This window comes from Symsagittifera roscoffensis, chromosome 5 (assembly GCF_963678635.1).
Source record: "Symsagittifera roscoffensis chromosome 5, txSymRosc1.1, whole genome shotgun sequence".
NCBI classification, from domain to species: domain Eukaryota; kingdom Metazoa; phylum Xenacoelomorpha; order Acoela; family Convolutidae; genus Symsagittifera; species Symsagittifera roscoffensis.
Window position 1 is genome coordinate 44,742,057 of NC_087066.1, and position 20,105 is coordinate 44,762,161.

The window sequence follows — 20,105 nt, forward strand, 5'->3', positions numbered from 1 at the left end:
AATAAAAACCAGAGAAGAAAAATCAAAAAAAAACTAATGAATAAAAGTCATAAGGCAATTTTAGGCAAACAGATAAAGTAATTTACCTCGCTAAAGTAAGCGCCCACGAAAAAAAGGAACTAGCAATCAGTTTTTGGTCTGAAAAAATTTCAAAAAATATCAAAAATTCCCGAACAAGGATTTCAAAATTTTACTCAGAGAAAAAACCGTAAAAATACATAGATGGCCAGTTAAGTGGATTTTTGGGACAATCAACGAAAATGTTATAGGAAACAACTAAAGATTTGGAATGAAAACGACCTTTCTTTCAGAATGGACTCCTCGTTTTGCAAGTTTTATAAGATTGACAGTCTGCTTTAGAGTGTTCATGTGGGTATCAAAACCAAATAGGGAATTTCTCCTAAGCAGATTGAGTTTTACCGTTTACGCTTTACGCCTTGGCGTTTTCGTCACTAGCCAAGGTTTTTCTTGCAAGATAAACATTGAATACACAAGCAAAGCTTGTGTGATAGTATGAAATCTCTTTTTTTCCCACCAAAGTTGCGAATATTAGCGTTCACTTTAAAAAAGGTTGAAGTTGATCAATAACAAGATGATATGTACAGCCAGTTTTAACAATTTTAAGGATACTAAAACTTTTGTATTACAAATAAAATTCAAGCCATCATGGTTCTGTAGCGTAGAGATAGGGAGGGAGACCCGAAACACAATAAGATATTCGAGCCTGGACAGGGTCGGATGTTTTTAATTAACTTTTTCGTATACTAGTTAAATTGCATCCGCTGTAAAAATTGAAGCATTCTTGTTCAAAATGACTGGTACTGCTAATGCGTTATAATTAGCCTGCGTCACTTAGCAGTTATATAGATTCATATTTGGCGTGCATCCCATAAGAAGTTTTGTAGACTGAAAGTGTTATCCATTCAGTTTTTCCCAGAAGCGTTATCGGTCATATTTTTGCTTGTTTATGCGAAGTGCAACTTCACCTCTGTCTTAAAAAAAACCATAGAGTACAAAAAACAACAATTTTTTTGGAAGTCAACACATAGATTTCGTGCAGAGGCCGAAATAGTAATCAATCTTGAAGCAAGCATCTATCAGCGATTAATGCGTACGTACAGCCCGTTAGCTTGAACAAGCTCAGTGATTCGTAAACTTTTTTTGACTTTTTTGGGTTTATTTTGAAAAATGCTTCTGAGGCCACTGAACACGTTATTTTTAGTGACTAGTGACTCTACTCTCACTGAAAATAAACCAACTTGACGTTCTTCTAGCCTTATCTGCCAATTGTTGTCTTGAAAAGACTCCAGAAGATGAATTTTATAAAAAAAATAATTTTCAGTTTAAGTTAACGATATTAGGTTTCGTGGAGATACCCATGTGTCAAGCCATCCCAAGTCCAACAGTCTCTGTTATAGTTTAAAAATCTTGAAGAATCCTGGTTAAATCTAGGAGAAAATCTTGGCTGTTTTGACAAGTTCCTGCCCAAGAATCTTGGAAGACATCAAAGATCCTTTAAGAAATAACAAAAAATCTTGAAGATAAAAACAAAGATAGCAAACTGTTTTGACAATTTGAAAAGAAGATGGGCGATTTTATGAGAATAAATCTAATATTTCATGAAAAAAAAAATAATTCTCCAGAACTCTCACTTTTTAAGAATTAGGCTAATTAAGATTATAAGAAAGTCAAATGAAACTATAAAACAAAACTGCACAATGGAATTATAAACAATCGAGGAAACTTTGAGCACAACTATTAACCATCGCAATAAAAACCAGAGAAGAAAAATCAAAAAAAAACTAATGAATAAAAGTCATAAGGCAATTTTAGGCAAACAGATAAAGTAATTTACCTCGCTAAAATAAGCGCCCACGAAAAAAAGGAACTAGCAATCAGTTTTTGGTCTGAAAAAATTTCAAAAAATATCAAAAATTCCCGAACAAGGATTTCAAAATTTTACTCAGAGAAAAAACCGTAAAAATACATAGATGGCCAGTTAAGTGGATTTTTGGGACAATCAACGAAAATGTTATAGGAAACAACTAAAGATTTGGAATGAAAACGACCTTTCTTTCAGAATGGACTCCTCGTTTTGCAAGTTTTATAAGATTGACAGTCTGCTTTAGAGTGTTCATGTGGGTGTCAAAACCAAATAGTGAATTTCTCCTAAGCAGATTGAGTTTTATCAGTATATAGATTGAGTAGCAGTTTTATTGAGTAGCAGTAGATAGATAGCTGTAGATTGAGTAGCAGTTATATAGATTCATATTTGGCGTGCATCCCTTAAGAAATTTTGTAGACTGAAAGTGTTATTCATTCAGTTTTTCCCAGAAGCGTTATCGGTCACATTTTTGCTTGCTTATGCGAAGTGCAACTTCACCTCTGTCTTAAGAAAAACCATAGAGTACAAGAAACAACAATTTTTTTGTTGTTGCTGGCCACTGTTTATCTAGCTAGATATACATCATTCGAAATAACAAACTTTTATTTAAAAAAATAATTTTCAGTTGAAGTTAATGAAGTTAACGTAATTAGGTTTCGCGGAGATACCCATGTTTCAAGCCATCCCAAGTCCAACAGTCTTTGATATATTTTAAAAATCTTGAAGAAAATCTTGGCTGTTTTGGCAAGTTTTTGCCAAAGAATCTTGGAAGACATCAAAAATCCTTCGAGAAATATCAAAAATCTTGAAAAGAAAAACAAAGATAGCAAACTATTTTGACAATTTGAAAAGAAGATGGGCGATTTTTTTTTTTTTATAATTTTGGGCCTTTTTTTTAGGATAAGTCTAATATTTCATGAAAAAAAAAATAATTCTCCAGAACTCTCACTTTTTAAAAATTAGGCTAATTAAGATTATAAGAAAGTCAAATGAAACTATAAAACAAAACTGCACAATGGAATTAGAAACAATCGAGGAAACTTTGAGCACAACTATTAACCATCACAATAAAAACCAGAGAAGAAAAATCAAAAAAAAAACTAATGAATAAAAGTCATAAGGCAATTTTAGGCAAACAGATAAAGTAATTTACCTCGCTAAAATAAGCGCCCACGAAAAAAAGGAACTAGCAATTAGTTTTTGGTCTGAAAAAATTTCAAAAAATATCAAAAATTCCCGAACAAGGATTTCAAAATTTTACTCAGAGAAAAAACCGTAAAAATACATAGATGGCCATTTAAGTGGATATTTGGGACAATCAACGAAAATGTTATAGGAAACAACTAAAGATTTGGAATGAAAACGACCTTCCTTTCAGAATGGACTCCTCGTTTTGCAAGTTTTATAAGATTGACAGTCTGCTTTAGAGTGTTCATGTGGGTATCAAAACCAAATAGGGAATTTCTCCTAAACAGATTGAGTTTTACCGTTTACGCTTTACGCCTTTGCGCTTTCGTCACTAGCCAAGATTTTTCTTGCAAGATAAACATTGAATACACAAGCAAAGCTTGTGTGATAGTATGAAATATCTTTTTTCCCACCTAAGTCGCGAATATTAGCGTTCACTTTAAAAAGGTTGAAGTTGATCAATAACAAGATGACATGTACAGCCAGTTTTAACAATTTGAAGGATATTAAAACTTTTGTATTACAAATAAAATTCAAGACATCATGGATCTGTAGCGTAGAGTTAGGGAGAGAGACCCGAAACACAATAAGATATTCGAGCCTGGACAGGGTCGGATGTTTTTAATTAACTTTTTCGTATACTAGTTAAATTGCATCCGCTGTAAAAATTGAGGCATTATTGTTCAAAATGACTGGTACTGCTAATGCGTTATAATTGGCCTGCAACACTTAGCAGTTATATAGATTCATATTTGGCGTGCATCCCATAAGAAATTTTGTAGACTGAAAGTGTTATCCATTCAGTTTTTCCCAGAAGCGTTATCGGTCATATTTTTGCTTGTTTATGCGAAGTGCAACTTCACCTCTGTCTTAAAAAAAACCATAGAGTACAAAAAACAACAATTTTTTTGAAAGTCAACACATAGATTTCGTGCAGAGGCCGAAATAGTAATCAATCTTGAAGCAAGCATCTATCAGCGATTAATGCGTACGTACAGCCCGTTAGCTTGAACAAGCTCAGTGATTCGTAAACTTTTTTTGACTTTTTTGGGTTTATTTTGAAAAATGCTTCTGAGGCCACTGAACACGTTATTTTTAGTGACTAGTGACTCTACTCTCACTGAAAATAAACCAACTTGACGTTCTTCTAGCCTTATCTGCCAATTGTTGTCTTGAAAAGACTCCAGAAGATGAATTTAGTCTCGCATTATCTTGAAAGATGAACACAATATTCATGAGTTTTGCAAGATCTTGCCAAATACAAATTGTCTATTGGCTAGAAGTGCAATTAACTAGAGCAAAACACGTTTTTATATATACTTTTTCTCATTTCACAACTTTTTGGCTCGTAGAAGTTTTTTTTTGGGATAGACAGGAAAAATAGGCCACATTCTGATATTACAATTCCTTAAATTGAATTGTTTTTTGTTCTCGCATGTTTTTCGTGATTTATTGAACTTTTAGTGCACTTCGATTGCAATGCAATTTCTCCAGTGCAATTTCACTTCTCTGTAAAAAACTATAGATTTAAAAAAAAAAAACATTTTTTTTGGAAGTTAACACATAGTATTCGTCGAGTTTCCCAAATAGCAAGCAATCTTGAAGGAAGCACTTATAAGCGATTCATGCGTACGTACATCCGATAGCTTAGACATGGTCACTGATTCCTCGCTAGTCCGGGTTTTTTTTAAAGAAAAAGCTCTTGAGGCCATTGAACACGATATAATTAATGACTAGGGTCAGAACTCACTCCTAATTCATTGAAAAATAAGCAACTTGACGTTCTGCTAGCAATGTCCAATTGTTGTCATGTAAATTATTATTTTCCAAGGTGAAAACAATTTGCATAAGTTTTGCATGATCTTGCAAACTTAACAGTGTTTTTTGACTAGGAGTGCAATTCGCAGGAGTACATTTTTAAATTATTTTGAGAAGATCAAACCAAAGTGTTACAAGTTATTTTTTTGCCAGTCATGATACAAGTTAACGGCAATCCAGGCTTGCTTCTACAGCAAAACACGTTTTTAAATAACTTTTTTCTTATTTCACAAACTTTTGGCTAATTTGGGACTAACAAATGGGAAGATAAAAGTTGGTTAGAGTATTATCAGCCTTTGTATGGTGCAATTTATCTTGCAAAATTTTGAACCAGAATTACATCCTCACTCTTCAGCGAGTTTGAAAAGTTGGATTTGAGTTCATGTTATCTTGTTATTTTAAATGAGTGATATCGACGCTCGTTCAGCTCAAAAGGCCCTGAAATTTCGATAAACCACGAAAAACATGCGTGAACAAAAATCAATCAAATTCAATGAAATTTATTATCAAATTTTGGCGAATTTTTGATGCCTATTGCTCAAAAAGTTGTTTCAGCGAACCAAATGCTTGTAAAATGAGAGTTCGCTCTTAGAAAAACAAGTTTTGAAAATACCCTTTGATACTTGTTATAAAAATTTATGACATCATAAAACGGTAATTTATGTATACCCGTCTGGCTTAAAACGTCAGTTTTTTTGTTCACATGTACCTACTAATGTGAACGTGCCACAAATTTTTTAAGTTTCTGTCTGAAACTTTGTCTCAATTTTATTCTTCTCACAAGTTGAAGCCGCCTATTCTATTAATTGGTGAATATTTTAGCAAACCAAAAACTCTGTTCAATACACCTGTCCATCAACCAATTTTTTTTTCATATTTGTACAGTAACCATGTGTTAATTTATTGCTTAAAGACAATATTTGTTTTCATACTGTTTTCCTTTTTGCGAGGTTGATTATTTTCTTGAACAGATCAATTTTTCTAGTCAGCAATTCAAAATAATGAGTGATCACGCAGAAAAAATACTGTTATTCAATAGTTTATTGCGACATTCGTCAAACTTTTTTCTCACGAAGCAACTTGTACACCGAAGTTTATTTATTGAGTTACAGCTCTCTAATTCACAATGATGAAAGTTGCCTCGATAACTGAAGGGGTAGCTGGTTGCCAGATTTACATCGAGCGATTTCCGCAATCCATTTTTTGCGGCCGGATCATCGATGTTTTCTGTGCAACAACTCGTCTAACAAAATCACTGCTTCATTTTTTCACTTGACAATTTGTCAACTAAAATCGAGCATCCGTCATTGTAAAATCATGGATCGACGTGGGCTCTGCCAAACTGAAGGTTTTCTTCTCAGAAAAACATGATTATTGGCTGATCGCTTCTCCGTGTAATTTTTTTTCTGTTTAACTGGCGGATTTATAATTAGGTGGAATTATCAGAGATAGTATGGCTGTCTTCAAAAATCGTATTGTTGTATTTCCTTAAACCTGCCTGCAGAAAAATAGAATTCAAACTTATTTTCGAAAAACATGATTTTGTACTTTTTAATTTAAAAGATAAGATGATTTTTTTGACAATTTTTTGAGAATAAGAAATTGAGAGGTCTTCATGCGTTATATATTCAAAAATCAAGATTTTTTGGCCAACAACTTTGGCAAAAAAAAAATGATTTTTACTTATTATTTTGATTTTAACCATTTTTTCTTTCGCGAAATGAGTACTAACCCTAAATTTAGTTTTTGAAATGAGAAAATTTCTAATTTATCCGTCCATTAAAGGATTGATGGTTTGCTATTTCTTTTATGAAAATTGCAAAACTCAGTTTTTTTTGCAAAATTATAGAAACAAAATTTAACTCAGTTTTATGACATCTAAAAATTTTCAAGCCTGAGCACCGGCATTTAATTTGTGTTGCAAGTGATGCAAAGCTAAATTTCAAAACTTTCGTGTTAAAAAAATGTCCAGGCTTCTGTCATTAAAAAAAAAATTGTCGAGCTGGAGTCAGGGTGAAAGTTTTTGTTTGAATTCGTTCTGTCTTCAGACCAATCTTCTCGTTGCACAACTCGTTTTACATGACTCATCTCTACAAGAAAAAACTGAGTGACTAAACAACAAACAAAACTACGTATAATAACAATCTCGTAGTTTTGTTGGCCAATTGTTATGTTTATACCAGTTTCATATCAAAAAATTAAAGCTGTTTAATTAATGAACACTGTGTATTGAACAAGTTTTATTATTCAGACTTTCGAAAAAAAAAGTGATAAGTTATTTCAGATCGAGATGGTTAGATTTTCATTTTTTAATTGGCTGTTAGTAGCATGCTGTAAAGTTATGAGTGTTTGAAACAAGCAATATATTGCATTCAGATAACACGAAATGTGCGAATTAATTCGCCTCAAAACCATTCCGAGTTGATTTAGTAGATGCAAAAAATGTCACTTTGTTGTTTACTTTGCTTGAGGAGACTTTCAAATATCTAAGTTTTTTTATTTTTTGAAACTTTTAGCAAAAAAAAATGTAAGCAAGAGTTCTCTAAAAACCTTAGGAGACACAACATTCAAAGCTTCAACCTGATTCAAGCAGCTCTCTTCCTTTAGGAAATGAATAGGTCTACTGCAATTGCTACAGATTTTTCCCCTATCTTCCAGAAATAATTATTCAAAAAATTTGCGAGCTTCTTATTTCTTCATTAGATTCCAACAAACTTGAATACGTTCTTGCCTTCAGATCAACAAGTTTACATTTATACCACACTATTAACAACTGTTCACTGAAACTTACCTATTTCATTTTATTACCCAGATTTTTAAATAGTGGCGAAAAACTTAAACAACAATATTTTCTCAGCCATTTAAAAACTCAACTAACTGGAATTTTGATCAACTTTTGATTGACTCGACATTGTACTGCTATAGCACCATTCAGCAGGAAAAACAGCAGGATGCTTTAAAGCAATATTTTGAACAACAAAAATTTTTAATTTGCAACCAATTCTACAAATTATTTGATGTAAAACTGAAGTCTGTTTTGTTATCTTTACGTTATCCCTCACCTGATACAATACCAAAAGTCATTCAATTTACTGATGATATTTTTGAAAAAAGGGGACATCTCAGGCTACAACAATTGCCTTGAGCATCAGTATAATGTTTGGCCGTGAACTGGCCACCATCAAAGGTAGATATGCGCATCATGTCAAAAAACTGACAATCACTCAGAAGCAGTTATATCAATTTGACTTTGTACATAAAATCGTCAAGATGTTTCCGAATGTCGAGGATCTGGCTGTGATGAGTACTTGTCCTAGTTCACACACGTTTAAAACAAAGATTCTCAACGAAATGCCAAAAATTGTTTCATTCAAGTCTAATATAGTGGAGTTGGCAACTTCGACAACTTCGAATAGTCGAACCTTAGACCAAATCAAAACACTTCAATTGAAATTTCGACATGGAAACGCAGCGTCAATCACTAAGCTTCTAAATACTAATTTTCCTAACCTAGAAAACCTTATGCTTTCCAGTTTCTTGGAAAACGTACAAACAAATGAAACACCTCTGTTTAAAAATTCGGAAAACTTGCGAACTCTCAAAGCCAACTTAAATTTTCTATCTCGTATTTACACACCAAACCTTTCGAAATTGGAAGAACTTTGTATTTTTATGATGCATTTAATGCGCAACTGTTGAATAACTTCTTCAGTTCTTCAGACTTATCGGCGCTGAGGATACTTAAAATTGAAAAAGAACAATCCATTGTGATCAACTTTGAGAACCTATGGAAAATAACCATTGACATTCTTCGAAAAATAAAACATCTCAAAGTTTTGATTATCCGAGGAAACGATTTTCGATCATTTGTGCCGGCTCTTCTGCGAAGACCTCAAAATATTGGACCTGAGTTGCTGTACTTTAATTTCTTCGAGAGAATATTAACAAATCAGTTAGATCTGGCCACGATTAGAAGACTCGATGAGCTGGACTCTGAATATAAATGGAACTTACGATCGTCAAATCGTGTCGCTGGTGGTATGTAAAGGACCAGTTTTATCAAAGGGTTAATCAAACATAGAATAGTTTTCTTAAGTTTTGTATATTACTTCAAATTCAATGTTGTAGATATTGTACCTAATGAAAGTTAACTCTGCCTTCTCTTCATAAACCGATAAATTGATGTAAAAAAATATGTTGAAAATTAAGAAATGTAAGAGTTAAGCTTCGCCGGTGGAATAGTTTCCTTCATTTGTAGAGTTTCGCTATCTTTTTTACTGGCTCTGGAAAAATGGATAAAACACTAATCGCAACAAGAGATTTATTTTACTTTAATTTCCTCGAGATAGTTTTCAAAAATCTGTGTGATCAGTTGAAAATTAGAAGAATGGATCAGCTGGGCACTAAAACTAAGCGGGGTTTACGATCCTCAAAATGTGTCCGTGGCCATCAACGAGACGAGTTTACCTTGTTAGATTCAATCTGGTAAAATATGCGTCTCTGATACGTTAACTCTACCCTCAGACACTGTCCGTGAAACAGTAATTTGATGTTAGATAAACTGATGAAATAAAATATCCATGGTTAACCAGAAGAAAAATTTACTTCGCTCATTTGCAAACAAAATGGATAGTTACCTAGTAAAAATAGACAACCTAGTAGACAACAAGGCCAGTAAGCAGTCGTATTTTACGATTCTCTTCATGAGGCAAATTAAATTCTTCGTATATATCAAAGTTCTGAGCAAAGTTCAGACTTTGACGAGAATTAAGTGAAGGTTGTCTGCTTGAACTTTGCACTGATAAAGTGATGTAATTACAATTGCTTTGTGTAACCAGATAAATCACACTTTTGAGCTGAGTTGAGGACTGCATTTTTCTAACTATTTTTCCGAAAATTTTATGTGCCAGGAAAAATTTAGTTTTGTCATTTGTCAAAATATCTAATTGTTAATTGATATAACAATTCCGGAAAACACTTAATTACGGACTATACACCAGAGTCCGGAAGAAACTTAATTAAATTAACAGATTCCAAAAGAGTCCATGACACCTAAAAAAGTAACGCCTCTAGGAAAATTGTTAGCCAACCATTTTTAGCATTCATGCAGCAAAACTTTGCAGCATTTTCCATAAATCATAAGCAAAGCGTTGCGAACTAGTCGATACAATACTAGCAGGAAGTCAAAAATCATTCATTTAGAGGCACATGTCGTTAAGGCAACCTACCTAAGCATTAAGAAAATTTGCAACTCGAATGTTCTATGTTCCTTTTAGAGTAGCTAGCCAACAAACCACGCAACATGAAGTATTATGACAATATAAAAAATGCAGCAACCTTTTCAACCGAATAAAATTTTAATGAAAACGTTCCAAACAAAAACCAGAAAACGGCCAGAAGCAGCTAAAAGTGAAAAAAGTAACAGATAGAAATAAGTCTCGAATTATCAAAACTTCTATTATAAGTCGGATTCGAAGCTGGAACCTCGAGATTTGGGTTCTCACAATTTTACATCAGCGCCACGGGCCATTGCGTATTTGAGAAAACCAGCCAACGAATGAGGCTACTATAGATGCTAATATTTTCGCAATGCTATGTAGTGTTAACTGCGGCATTGAACATCCTATAAGTAGCTTAGAAATCTTACGTCCTTCTCTTTGTCGTCCTTCCATCACGCTCGCTGGACTAACGGCAATCACTAACCAAAAATAAAGCAGAAAACAGATGTAATGGTATTTTCAATAATGCAGATCGTGAAAAAATGCCAAAAGAGAACTTTTATTTGCGAGTTAGCTCGGAAAAACTAAATTCATACTAAAACATTAGGTTCGCTAACTTCTCGTATGTAAAAAAAATGGTTCGATGTAAAATCGGATTTCATAATCATACTACCCGAAAAAACTGCGGAAAAATAGGTAATTAAAATGCAAATATGCTGTGTACTAAGCTTTCTGTTGTACTAAGCTTTCGGCAGAGGTCTCCATGAAACGTCCAAGTGCCCGAAAACGATTTTGAAAAATGTGCTTGAAATGTCTTTTTAGTGTTCAAGTAGAATAAATACTCCAGCCAAAAAACATTTACCCAGCATCATCTGCAAACTTAGTTCATTTACTCCATTGGTTGGAAATGCAAAATAAATATTCGTAAACCTGGCCGTACAAAAAAAACGCGTGTGTAGATATATTAAAAAGAATTAAATTCAGGCTAAGTGCTCATTTGTTATTTGGTCCCAATGTATCCTATCTCTGCCTATTACTGCTTGCTTTTAAAGCATAGCGTTTTTAAGTAAAAGTTGTTCAGTGCTACTTTGCAATTCTTGCATATAATAAAATGTCTTAATAATACCACCGAAATTTTATCACATCATATTCTTTCTCTACTGCTTAACTATTAGGGTTTTTTTCTTATCGCACATATTTTCACAATCAATACCAGCAATTAAGCCAATACAGGTACGTAATCACCCTTCATTTTGCATTTTGCAAACCTTCTGACGGCGCACCGTGTTTGCTACTGATTTCGTCACTGTTGATGCTGCAATCGTTTTGACTGATCAAATTGGGGAGGTTTTTTCTGAGATTGGTTTTGAGGTGATCGGATTCGTTGGTTGTTTTCGGAGTCAAAAGGTTATGTCCTGATGCTTCCTTTGCCAAATGATTACTTTTCGGTTGGTTCCTGTGCATCTTTGGTTGCAATGCGTAGGCAAACGTTTCGACAATCACCGCTTGAAATCGTACACATTTTCTAATTAAATATGAAGTTGCTCTGGTTTCAAACTACCTTGTCATATGTCATGAACTTTTGACGCTCGATTATAATGATACTAGTGCTCAATCAATATAGGCTTCGAAAAATCTGCTAGACTTGGGAACGAAACCATTTAGAATACAGGAGTGTGATGCTTTGTGTTGGGTTGAGTTGTATCGGGTGACTTTCTCCATCAACATTTTTTTCTTTACCCATAAATGAAATTTTATGCGTGAAGTTATTTATTCAGCACATCGTGAGGTATGTATTGGTTACTATACTCATAGAGCAATTTCAAATGAGGTACACCGTCTGCTCGTCACGCTATCGTATTTTCGGCCGGATAGATTCGTGCAAGTTCTTAGTCTAATACCAATCTTAATCGTACTCTTATATCTCCTAGTCTCAATAGATCTAGTGTACACCGGTTTACGCGAGTTAGTTCCAGTATGATAACAACTGCAATCTAAGTTTAAATCAAATTGTTCTGGTGTTGAAACTACAAGTAGTTTCAATACTTACAAATTAGTGGGTTGTTAGTTTGATGGAGTATGATTGGTTAGTATTCAATATTTTATAGGGATAAATAATATTTTTATAAAATAAATAAGAATTATAGGGATAAATAGGGATCATAAAAATAACCAATGATAAATACTAGTTTAGATCTGGTTCCACCCATCCGGGGTTTAGAGAATTTTAGTTTTTTAATGTTTTAGTGTAGTGAAGGATGGATGATGGTGTTTTTCTTTAGAGGTTGCGAGCATATTCATTTTTTCTGGTTTGAAAGAAGAGGTGTTGTCACGATAGTTTCGGGAGATTGTATTATGATTTCTGATCGGTTGTGATATGTGTTGATCTGGTTGATTTTAGAGAATAGCAATGGTCCAATCTCGTTCGGGAGTGGCATGTAGTTTGACTTTGGATGCAGTGCCTGGTGACTTGGATCTATACGTATACTTGAACATCTAGATGACCATTTGTTGGTTGCAATTGGTTTCCTTTGCTGCGATGCCAAGTCGTACTCTAAATCCGTTGGGTGTAGTAACTGTAGGTAGCATGTCAGGTGTGTCTCGCCATTCCGTAGTTGGAGTGTGATTGGGTTGTCAAGTTCCTTGTTGCTCGTCTTTGGGCTGTATATTATCTATATACTGCATTGTATTATTTACATAAATAAATTTTTGTTAACCTTGTTTTTAGTCATGATATTGTATTAGTTTTTATTGCAAAAGCATTATTATTTAGTTCGGTTATTTTTCAGAGCTACTCACAATTGAGTAACTCTCGTCAAAATTAGGGTCGCGGGTGTCATAAAGCGTGGATGTAGCACGGTGGATGGGGACGGCTATAGAGCATGCTCAGGACGTCCTTTCTGGTGGGTTAAGTCAGGAGTGAGGGTATAAACTCATGCTCTTTTTTGGAGGGTCCTGTTTTAGTTCAATTTTTTCGTGCCTTTTTTATTACTGGTTTTTTCTTTTGTTGTCCTAGTTGTGTCTTTTTCTCAAAAATCAAACTGTTTGTTTTGGATTGTCTTTTGACATTTTGATGTTTTGTTCTTTTGTGTTCAGACTTAAAAGTAGTTTTTAAGAGAATAATTTATCCAGTTCTAAGCTGGTGCTAATCCAGTTTGGGTACCGTGGGTTTTCTTTTCTTAGTCGTGCTGTTAGGTTGTGGTTTATGGTATTTAGTAAGTTTGCGTTGGTTAGTTTGGATTATTAAATAATTCCTCTCCAACCGGGTTAAAGGAAAATTTGAAACGTGTTAAATTTGTTAGAGTTGTTATCAGTGAAAGTTGAAACTCAAACTCATTATTTTAAACAATTTTTTTTGTGGGCGAGCAATGCAAATTTGGATAGAATATTTAGGCAAGAGAATAGAAAGAAGCGTCTTTGAAAACGTTAGTACTGCTTTTGCAATTTATGAACAATTTTTATTAATTTATTACTTTGAATTTATGAAGTTTACTGCCTGATTTGGGGTTTTAAATTATTAATATATTTTCATTTGTAAGAATATTAACTGCATGGATAAAAATTATAAATCAATTTATTGCTCTGTACGGGAGAATTTTACTGCTTCAATTATCGAAATTGGTTAATGAAATTTATGAATCTATTTTAAGCTTTTTTTTTGCTTTTTTGTTTTGTAGATGATTGATGATTAGGGCCCATGAAAAAAAAGAAAACATTTAATAAGAATGGTTAGTTTTTCGTCGAATTTGTTAGTAAAGTATTTATTTCATATTACGTAATTGTCGGTGAAGAATCCATGGGCGAAAACGTCGTGGAACAAATGGATGATACATTTAGTCTGAAGAAGTGGCCAAAGCAATTCGAGTGCTTTAAGGATGTTGTGTTCTTCAGTGCTAGGTTAGAGTGAGTTCATACAGTTGTTTTGAATAAGGTTATGTAGTTTATGATTATAGCGAATGTTGTGTACGAATTCTAGGATAGGGATCTCAACGGGCTGGAAGAAGTCGTGAGGGACGATTAGTGGTCGGGCTTCGTCTACGTTGAGGAGTTTAGTAAGGGGACAGAATATATACATCTGGGTGATAGGATCGAAACTTTGGAGGATGCCTTGTAGGTTAGTGTCTTTGTTACAATAGGTGAAATTAAAAAAAAAACGGGGAGGTGTTTTTATAGTTGATGTTTTGATATCTATGGTGACGATTTCGTGTTGATGTATTAAGAGTGTAGTGGTGTTGGATAAACTGGTAGTAAGTGTACGTATGTGTTTGTTTAGTTCGTAAAATGACGTCGTGTGTACAGTGCAAATCACGTTCTTTGGGTGTGAGGAAAAGAAAGGTTAGTGAAAAGTGTTTAAATTTGTTAAAGTAAGCGTAAATATTTGGTTCATAAGCGTAAATATCACGGAGTGCTGTTGAAATGACGTTGTCTTATTTCTTATCTAAGGTGTTGAGGGTGAAAAAAAATGGAGTTTTTCTGATTTGATCTAGGTTTAATTTTTATGATTTGATCAAGGTTTACATCTTCATAAGAAATTGATTCAATAAAACATTACTGGTGAAATTTTATTATTCTAGCGTGTATTTTTGCCACTTGAAACGTGGTACAACTATCTTCAGGGATCCAAACAATTGTGTGCAATGTTCTTGGTCGTTTTACAGGGGGGGTCTGATTCCTTGATAAACTATAGTGTCATATTTTAAATCTCGTGTTAGTTGTACTTTTTCAAGTTGTATTTTCCAATCAAAAAACATTATTTCTTGGTATCCTTTATTTTTAGTGTCGGCTTTACAATTTATGTTCATTTACATAATTTGGTTTGTCGTTATTGGGGTTTGAGAGAAAATAAGTGTGCTGGGGAAAAGTGTAAACATATTTGGAGAAATTCTCGCGTGTTTGTATGAAGTGAACGGTTGACAAATGTTGTGGATGTTCCTGGGTTAGAGGGAAGTGGAGTATTTGGGAATTTTCTTTTAAAGATTCGGTAAGCTCGGTTTGTACTAGATGATGGGGTTGATGGGGAAGTAGGGTTTTGCAAAGGGATATAATTTGAAGAGTGAGTTGGGGTTGATGGATTGGATGATATTATGGATAGGGAGAGTTGGTGAATGGTTAGTGTTTGAGGGTACTGTAATTGTTGTTGAAGTGTGATCAAGTTATCAAGCTCGTGAGATAGTTGTGTGTTCATAGAGCTGTTGTTATCGGATGGTTCACTGGTTAAGGTGGAATATGTGGGTGTTACCGTTGAAATGGGGGAAGGAGGAGAAGGGAGTTCTATTTTGACTTTGATTGAATAGGTTGATAGGGAGGTTAGGAAAAACGAGATGGGCTGGGTTCGGAGTTGGCAAATCCGTCCGGGGTTTCAAAATCGGATTTGTTAATTTGGGAGACAGTGTTATATACGTTGTGTTGGAATTAGTGTCTGATTCCATGCTGGATGAAGTGTTATCATGAGGTGATTGAGGTGGAGGAAAAGCAAAAAGTGGGATGATGGGGAGGTTGCTCTGGAGGTTGGCTGGATAGGAAATTGAGCGATGGAGTGCTCCAACTTGGCGGCTCATTGTGGGCTGAAAAAATGGTTGTTCTGAGAACGAAAGTTAGTGGTATGAGGTTGTTCTATAATTTGTTCGTATGTGTCATCTATGTTGGGTTGTTTTGTTATTATGTGTCGAATTGGGCTTTGTTGGAAGTTTTGTTTCGATAGGTTTGTTAGGGCTATATTTTTGAGATTTCGTGATACTAATGATAATGGATGGTTATGGTTTAGGTTTTGTAGTTGTGATGCCGTAGGTGTTGTAATAAAATTATTTTGTGAATCGTGATAACTGTTAGGTGTTGTTGATAGCTCGGTATTGTATTCGTTTATTTGAGCGTCTAGAAGTATCTTATTTATTGATGTGGAAAAAATTCCAAAAAATCCTTTAAAAAGTATGCGTGCTGCGCTTGCTTGTTTGTTTACTTGTATCTGTATTGCGCATGTGTTGTAGATTCCTTCTATAAGAGAGAAAAGAAATCCAAGAAAGTTAAACATTGCTTATAAAATAGTCAATCTTTCAAAGATGTAGTAGCGCCATCCTAGAAAGACAAAAAGTTCGTTTATCAAATTTACCAAATTAAAAACTTTCATTGGTGACATATCTTTTGGTCTGTTATTTTCGTTATTTCAGTAAATGTAATTTTTTATATCTTTAAAATATCCGCTGTAGTCTTGTGCGTATATGTCGGAAAAGCCTGCTGTTTCTGCAAGTTTGCGTAGGTTTTGATCTATAGATTGTCGTTATTTAGTGTCCATTTTTGTGAGTAATTTTTGAAACTGTTGTGTACGTATGTGATGTTGAATGTCGGATTTAGAATATATTACGTCGATCGATTGTAAATCGATATTTGGATTGCGGGCAATAGCTCTAATGCTTTCAGGTGAAAGCTTTTTTTTGTGGTTGCATAAGTGTAGGGTATGGTGTGAGAAGGTAGTATTTATCTTCTTCAGGATTTAATTTTACTACAATGTGGCTATTTTCTGAATCACATGAGACAGCTGTATTCCAAATAAAAGTTCTTCGAGAGAGTGTATCAACCAAATGTTCTTTGTTTTTGTAGAATATTGGGATTCTTTTATAGCATCTTTTGTCTTCAAAAACATAAAAAGGTGATACTTTTTTGGTACAAGTGTAATGTCATAGTATGTTTTCTTCGTAATCAATGAAATTTGATCTGTTACCTGGTAGTAAATATCCTGCGTAAGGGATTTTAAATACTGCTCGTGCAAGTGATTGCAAAACTTTTGTTCTTTCAGGTTCGCATTATTGATGTAATGTTTCAAGTTCTGTTAAAGACATTTCTTGAAAAATTCCACTTATTGTATAGTCTAATTTCATGTCTAATTGTTTGCCATAGTGAATTGCGCCAAAATGACTGCTGTTCATTAGTGACAGTTCTTGTAAAATTGTACTGTCTGCGTCTTGTGGTTTAATTTTTCTACCAAAATTTTTTGTGTTTTCAGGAGGTTTACTGGGATGTATGAATTTTCGTCACTGGTTGAGTGATGTGAAGCCATTGGTTGTTTAACTAATTTTCCTGTATTCATGTCAAAACCTTGTTCGTATTCGACAAGAATTTCCGAGTTTTGTGTTTTATAAAGTAGTTTGGTATATTTTCTGCAAGTTCTGTTTCTGGGTGAATTTGGAAGCGTGTCAATTTATTTTCTATATTATAAATGTTCTGAATTTAAAATTAGTTTTTCTGACTTGATCAGAGTTTACATCTTCATAAGGAATTGATTCAATAAAAAATTTTCGGTGAAATTTTATCATTCTAGCGTGTATTTTTGCCACTTGAAACGTGGTACAAGTGTCTTCAGGGATCCAAACAATTGTTGCTTGTGTTCTCGTGGTAGGGTCACAATGTCCTTGGTAGTTTTTACAAGGGAGTCTGATTCCTTGATATTTTATAGTGTCATAATTTAAATCTCGTGTTAGTTGTACTTTTTATAGTTTTTTTCCCAATCAAAAAACATTATTTCTTGGTATCCTTTATTTTTAGTGTCGGCTTTACAATTTAAGTTCATTTACATAATTTGGTTTTTCGTCATTGGGTTCTGAATGAAAATAAATGTACTGGGGGAAAAGGGTAAACATATTTAGAGAATTTCTCTTGTGTTAATAGGAAGTGGATGGTTGACAAAAGTCGTGGATGTTCCTGAGTTAGAGGGAAATGGAGTATGTAGGATTTTTTTCTGAAAGTTCGGTAGGCCCGGTTTGTACTAGATGATGGGGTTGATGGGGAAGTAGGGTTTTGCAAAGGGGTATAATTTGAAGAGGGAGTTGGGGTTGATGGACTGAATGATGTTATGGATTGGGAGAGTTGGTGAATGGTTAGTGTTTGAGGGTGCTGTAATTGTTGTTGAAGTGTGATGAAGTTAACAAGCTCGTGAGATAGTTGTGTGTTCATAGAGCTATTTTTATCGGATGGTTCACTGGTTAAGGGGGAAAATGTTGGTACTACCGTTGAAATGGGGGAAGGAGGAGGAGGGGGTTCTATTTTGACTTGGGAATGAATAGGTTGAAAGGGAGGTTGGGATAAAGTAGATGGGCTGGAATCGGAGTTGGTAAATTCGTCGGGGGTTTCAATATCGGAGTTGTTTAATTGAGAGATAGTGTTATATACAGTTGTGTTGGAATGAGTGTCTGATTCCATGCTGGATGAAGTGTTATCATGAGGTGATTGAGGTGGAGGTGTGGGTTGATGGGCAAAAAGTGGGACGATGGGGAGGTTGCTCTGGATGTTGGCTGGATCGGAAATTGAGCGATGGAGTACTCCAACTTGGCAGCTCATTGCGGGCTAAAAAGATGGTTGTTCTGAGAAGGCAAGTTAGTGGTATGAGTTTGTTCTATAAATTGTTCGTATGTGTCATCTATGTTGGGTTGTTTTGTTATTATGTGTCGAATTGGGCTTTGTTGGTAACTTGGTCTCGATAGGTTTGTTAGGGATATATTTTCGAGATTTCGTGAAACTAATGATAATGGATAGGTATGATTAAGGGTTGGTACTTGTGGTGCCGTAGGTGTTGTATTAGTATTATTTTTTGAATCGTGATAACTGTTTGGTAATGTTGATAGCTTGGTATTGTATTCATTTATTTGAGCGTCTAGAAGTATCTTATTTATTGATGTGGAAAATATTCCAAAAAATCCTTTAAAAAGTATGCAGGCTACGCTTGCTTGCTTTTTTACATGTATGTGTATTGAGCATGTGTTGTAGATTCTTTTTAGGAGAGAAAAGAAATCCAAGAAAGTTAAACATAGCGTTTAAGATAGTCAATCTTTCTAAGATGTAGTAGGGCTATGCTAGAAAGGCAAGAAGTTCGTTTTTCAAATTTACAAGACTAAAAATCTTTATTGGTCAAATTTCTTGTGGTCTTTTTCGCCATTTAGGAAAATATAGTTTTTCATATCTTTAAAATATCCGCTGTAGTCTTGTGCGTATATGTCGGAAAAGCCTGCTGTTTCTGCAAGTTTGCGTGGGTTTTGATCTATAGATTGTCGTTGTATAGTGTACACTTTTGTGAGTAATTCTCGAAACTGTTGTGTACGTATGTGATGTTGAAAGCCGGATTTAGAATATATGCCGATCGAATGAAAGTCGATATTTGGATTGCGGGCAATAGCTCTAATGCTTTCTGGTGAAAACTTTTTTAGTGGTTGCATAAGTGTAGGGTATGGTGTGAGAAGGTAGTATTTATCTTCGTCAGGGTCTAATTTTACTACAATGTGGCTACTTTCTCATCCACATGGGACAGCTGTATTCCAAATAAAAGTGCTTCGAGAGAGTGTATCAACAAAATGTATCTTGGTTTTTGTAGAAAATTGGGATTCTTTTATTGCATCTTTTGTCTTCAAAAACATATACAGGTGATACGTTTTTGGTACAAGTGTAATACCATAGTATGTTTCCTTCGTAATCAATGAAATTTGAACTGTTACCAGATAGTAAAAATCCTGCGTAAGGTATTTTAATTACTGCTAGTGCAAGTGATTGCAAATTTTTTTGTTCCTTCAAGTTCGCATATTTGATGTAATGTTTCAAGTTCTGTTAAAGACATTTCTTGAAAAGATCTACTTATTGTATAGTCTAATTTCATGTCTAAGTGTATGCCATAGTGAAATGCGCCAAAGTGACTGTTGTTCATTAGTGATAGTTCTTGTAAACGTGTACTGGCTGTGTCTTGTGGACTGATTTTTTCACCAATGTTTCCTGTGTCTTTAGGAGGTTTACTGGGATGTATGAATTTTTTGTCACTGGTTGAATGATGTGTAGCCATTGATTGTATAAATAATTTTCCTGTATTCATGTCAAAACCTTGTTTGTATTCGACAAGACTTCCTGAGTATTGTGTTTTATAAAGTGGTTTGGTATATTTAAATGCGAGTTGAGCTGTTATATTTGGAGGGGCTAGGGATAAGGGATGGTGAATAATAGTATTTAGTCTTACGTTGATTTCA

The 20,105-nt window shown here is 34.3% G+C and overlaps 1 protein-coding gene across 1 annotated transcript in view; it reads right to left on the reverse strand.

Annotated features, from left to right (window-relative positions):
* LOC134846061 (CCR4-NOT transcription complex subunit 2-like) overlaps window positions 1–13,828 on the reverse strand; it is a 421,605-nt gene extending 407,777 nt beyond the window's left edge. The window contains exon 1 of the mRNA XM_063863247.1: window positions 13,825–13,828. The gene's annotated coding sequence lies outside the window, so the exon portion shown is untranslated. The remainder of the gene's footprint in view (window positions 1–13,824) is intronic.
* Window positions 13,829–20,105: the final 6,277 nt, after the last annotated feature.